This window comes from Otolemur garnettii, unplaced genomic scaffold (genome assembly GCF_000181295.1).
Source record: "Otolemur garnettii isolate 467f Iridium unplaced genomic scaffold, OtoGar3 scaffold00013, whole genome shotgun sequence".
NCBI lineage: Eukaryota > Metazoa > Chordata > Mammalia > Primates > Galagidae > Otolemur > Otolemur garnettii.
The window spans coordinates 21,529,569-21,534,712 of record NW_003852408.1 but is presented as its reverse complement, the minus strand read 5'-3'; the positions used below and the strand labels follow the sequence as shown (position 1 = coordinate 21,534,712).

General features: G+C 37.4%; 1 protein-coding gene across 1 annotated transcript in view; it reads right to left on the bottom strand.

Moving 5' to 3' along the window:
• KANSL1L (KAT8 regulatory NSL complex subunit 1 like) overlaps nucleotides 1-5,144 on the bottom strand; it is a 140,751-nt gene that overhangs the window by 50,516 nt on the left and 85,091 nt on the right. The gene's annotated exons all lie outside the window — the stretch shown is intronic.

Sequence of the window (5,144 nt, the reverse complement as noted above, 5' to 3'; positions counted from 1 at the left end):
CAGGTTTTTGGCCAGGGCTGGGTTTGAACCCACCACCTCTGGCATATGGGGTTGGCACCCTACTCCTTTGAGCCACAGGCACTGCCCTAACCTCATTATATTTTATGAATTTTGTAAAACTTTTGATAATACAGAAGCTACAACTGTAAACTAATGAAATAGATCCCACAAACTACACATGAAAAGAAGCATAATAATTTTATATTCTTCATATTCATTTCTAAGCACTGTGTTTAAATATTTCAAATATTTTACAACATCAGAACATCATAAAGTAAACCCTCATTGCAAGATAAATTCAACTTCATTTATATGAGTATACTACATATAAAATAAAAGTTTTTCAAGCACTCGAGGCACCAATTTCAATCTTACTTATATAGACAAAAGCCAATCAATTTAATATTCTAACATTAACAAGTGAATCTGCTTTACATGATACTGCTCAACATGTAGGTTATAAATATGCTATTTGGTTCAAACAGAATTGTTGTTTACCAATAAACATAAGATAAACCTTTTTCTACAGCAGTATTATTGCTTTTGGATCATATTTATGACTGCTATAAAATATTCTATTAGCTTGTGGATAAAGATAATAATAATTCAAGAAAACTTTACATAGTAATGAGAAGCCAGAAATAAGGGTATCTGGATGGCTTATGTTTGTGATACCAAAGAAAATAATTCAATATGGTATGTAATGAATATCATACATTAAACAAATATATAATTGATACCACTGGTCACACAGTATAGGGAAAATAGCTGATGACAACTATTTCACTTTTTTTTCTTTTTTTGAGACAGAGTCTCAAGCTGTCACCCTGGGTAGAGTGCCATGGCCTCACAGCTCAGAGCAATTTCCAACTCTTGGGCTCAAGTGCCTCAGTCTTTGCAAATATTTATGACCAGCAACTCAGTCTACAACAAAACTGCTGACTCCTCAAAGTGATAAGCGTATGTGCAGGGGCTGAGGTGGTAATATTACACCTGCTATAACCAGGTCCCACGTCCCCTGCCCTACCAGACCTGATGAGGAGGTGAAGCGAAAAGGTGGCTAAGATCATGAGTATTCTTGAGGAAGACCATAAAAACAGCAAAGAAACTGACCATGGCTGAGATGCCTGAGCTCTATGAAATTCTGTCAGGAAAACAGCAGTAACACTCCTGTCCTCCCCACTCTCATTGGTCAGCATGTAGAGGGAAATCTGGATTTGCCCAATTCCTCAGAGTGTGCAGGTTTTCTCTTTCTTAGTACAGCCTGTGTGTTGAATATATTTACATGATTGTTGGTGGATGAAAGCCTCACAATGACTATAAATTAGAAAGCATTTAATTGGCCACTGAGTCACTGTGAACTCCCTCCACTCTACCCCTCAGTCCTAGTTAGCACAACTAAACTGATTAGAACCTGACAAGATGGCTCAGCATCTGTGGCTCAAGTGGCTAAGGCACCAGCCACACACACCTAAGGTGGTGGGTTTGAATCCAGCCTGGACCCACCAAACAACAATGACGGCTGCAACCAAAAAATAGCCAGGCGTTGTAGTGGGCGCCTGTGGTCCCAGCTACTTGGGAGGCTGAGGCAGGAGACTCGCTTGAGCCCAGGAGTTGGAGGTTGCTGTGAGCTGTGAAGCCACGGCACTCTACCCAGGGTGACAGCTTGAGGCTCTGTCTCAAAAAAAAAAAAAAGAACCTGACAAGATAATAGCCTATTAGTCTGTACAGCATGTTAGTGTACTGAATACTGGAGGCATCAGTAATGCATTAGTAGGTATTTATGCATTGCAATAGCTATGATGATACTAGGCAAAAGGAATTACTCAGCTCCATTATAATCTTATGGAACCACTGTCATATAGGTATGTGGTCCTTTATTGATCAAAACATCATTATGTGGGACATGATTATATATATTTTAAAATTTCCTTTTTTTTTTTGAGACAGAGCCTCAAGCTGTCCTCCTGGGTAGAGTGCTGTGGCATCACAGCTCACAGCAACCTCTAACTCCTGGGCTCAAGCAATCTGCTGCCTCCGCCTCCCAAGTAGCTGGGACCACAGGCGCCCGCCACAACGCCTGGCTATTTTTTGGTTATAGCCATCATTGTTGTTTGGCAGGCCTGGGCTAGATTCGAACCCGCCACCTTAGGTGTATGTGGCTGGCGCCTTAGCCACTTGAGCGACACATGCCGAGCCTATTTTAAAATTTCTAAGGTGATATATTATCAGAAGAAAAATGTTTAGTTTTATTCTTTTTCTTTTAAGTATGTTCCCAACTGCAGACAATCCATCCTTAGATTGTCTTATTATTATTATTAGATAATAATAATTCTTGCTAAGTATTACCGACATTTATCTTTCTCGAATGATAGAGGAATTTATTGAAATTTAAAGATGTAAAGTCTGTTTATTTCACTACTAACCAATATGCAAGCTACATTATTCTCACCAAAGCTAATTTGTTGGTATATACATCATTTTTGTAAATAATGGATGGAGATTGTAAAAGGTAATTGCAAAACATTGATAAGTTAACTTATTTTGCACAGTGTTTTACACTAAATAGAAAGTCAATTAATGAACCTCAATGAAAGCAAAACATAAGGAAAAACCTGAGAAAATTCTGAGGAAGACAATACCGCCTGCTCCTGTGACTGTAATCTAAGGCTTTGTCCTAAGGAGATAGTAATCCATGTAATTAAGTATTACCTTTTGTAGGAACTTAAGACAAAGATAACATTAATAAATCAATACAAGACGCAACCATCCATAACAGTCTTTTAAAAAGAAAAGTTATAATAATAAAAGTAGAAGATCCAGAAAGAAAAGAACATTTTGACAAGCAATAAGGCTTAGGTTCTCACTGAGTTTAAGAAACTCTGAAATTGAGGATGAAATACTGCCATATAATAATTATCAAAACAACTGTCATACACAATTATCAATGGACTTTTTATTTTTTTGAGACAGTGTTTCACTTGTCGATCTCAATAGAGTGCCTTGGTGTCATAGCTCAGAGCAACCTCAAAGTCTTGCAGCCTCTCAGGTAACTGGGAATACAGGGGCCTGCCACAATGCCTGGCTAGTTTTTTATAGAGATGGTGTCTCACTCTTGCTCAGGCTGGTCTCTAGCTCCTAAGCTCAAGCAATCCACCCTCTTTGGCCTCCCAGAGTGCTAAGATTACAGGCATCAGCCACTGTGCTTGACCATCAATGGACTTTTGAAATAGCATGTTTCCAAGTAGTATAGGACCAGGTGAGGCAATGAATTACCTTCTTTTAGATTTCTAACTGGAAGGTGGAGACCACAAAAAGTCTCCCAAACTATAGGGTAGTTCTTTTATATTACAGGCACATAACATAACTTGGTTTGAAAATGAATGAATTGAATAATCGAAGAGGGGCAAGTATTAAGGGTAGGTGTTGAGGCTTAAATTCTCCACTTCCAGTGCCCTCCCCAGAACCTAAGCTATCTTGTGGCAGGAATACCCCAACAGACTTGTAACTGCTCTCTCTCATCTATACTTTTCCCCCTTGTAGTCCCTTCTGCACTAATCTTATGGGAAAAAAAAAATATTATCTGCCATACTGTTCCCCTCACCCCTGGACCCCCCAACATGCAAAGCTTAAAATCTTTAAAGCCTTCCCGTTGCTCTTAAAACACTTAAATCCTAAATCTTTTAAAAGGCTCTAATTGGTCTGGCCCCTGCCATAACTCTCCTGCTTCATCTTGCATCAAGCTCCCTCTTATCCTGTGTCCTGATAAAGAAAAGCAACCCTTTATCTGAGAAATGCTAGTCTCTTTACATTCTCAAGCAGTCATGTCTTATTGCCCCCTAGAGCTAATATTTAAAAACCTGCTTGTAAAAATGGCTGAAGAAGCACTTCCCCATCTTCAGTCATCGTCCTCATGTTTTCCAGGATGCAGTCTTCAACCTGGGCCCAAATAAAGTCTCTGTATTAATTTTGCCTGGGTTTCATTCCTTAGGTTGACATTTTCAACCACACTACCTCCTTTCATTTCAAATAACTCATACTCCCTACAGTACAAGAGCTATGTATATGTCATTTCTGCTTCCTAGAATCCTCACACATCCTCTTTACCTTACATAATTTCCAATAATCGTTTGCCTCTCAGTTCCAAAGTCAGTTTCTCAGGGAAGTTTATTTGGAGCATCTTTATAGTCTCTCTTCAAAGACTAGGTCAAACCTTGTAAGCTCCAAAAGGTGAGCACTGTTTACTATTCCTTCCTAGCATTTTTCATAATGCTTGTATCTTATTTATATGGTTATCTGATTAATCAGACTATCAGTAGTGCAGAGAAAAGTGTGTATTTTGTTTACTCGTGTAACAGAAGTTCCTGGCACCGTGCCTTCCATATAGCAGATGTGCAATGATCATTTGTTAAATGATGAACAAATACTGCCGCACATATATATTGTTATATTTATCATACCAGTTCTGTTGATTAGTACAGCACATGAATACTGCATACTATACCTAAATAATTAGTCTGGTGAATGAGTAAATGTTCAACATTTTTAGTTTAAGAGCCAAAAGAAACTCTATTCAGAAGGCTACAAGAGAGCTTTTACTAAGATACATGCTCACACAATGTTGAGTTTCATTCTAAATCTCTGACTCTGGTTTAGTTTTTGATAGTAAGATATCATGACGTATGACTTGATCATAAATTTATACAAATAATAAGCAGATGGAATTTATAAGATGTTTTGATTTGTAAAAGAACAAGACCTGAGATTCGAGTCTAAAGTTTCTTCTAATCTTTAAAAAAGTGCAAAATGGCTGAAAGCTTTTATCTTAGAAAATAATCAGAAAAGTCACAGTTCACACTTTATTAACACTGTTTATTTCCTCAAATAGTTATTTAATGATTCTCTAAAATGACTGGTTTTCTATCACAATCCTAGAAATCTTAGCAGTTAAGATATTTATGGATTACAAGATAGGCATTCAATTTGCTTTTACAGACTATGAATAGAAAACTGAAAGAAAATTTTTCACAACAATGTATTCCTATATTTAAATTCTACAGAAAGTGAGGCCAGAGATCCAGAAGTGAGTCAATTAATCTCTTCCTTGATATTTTATTTTATTTTATATATATATATATATATAT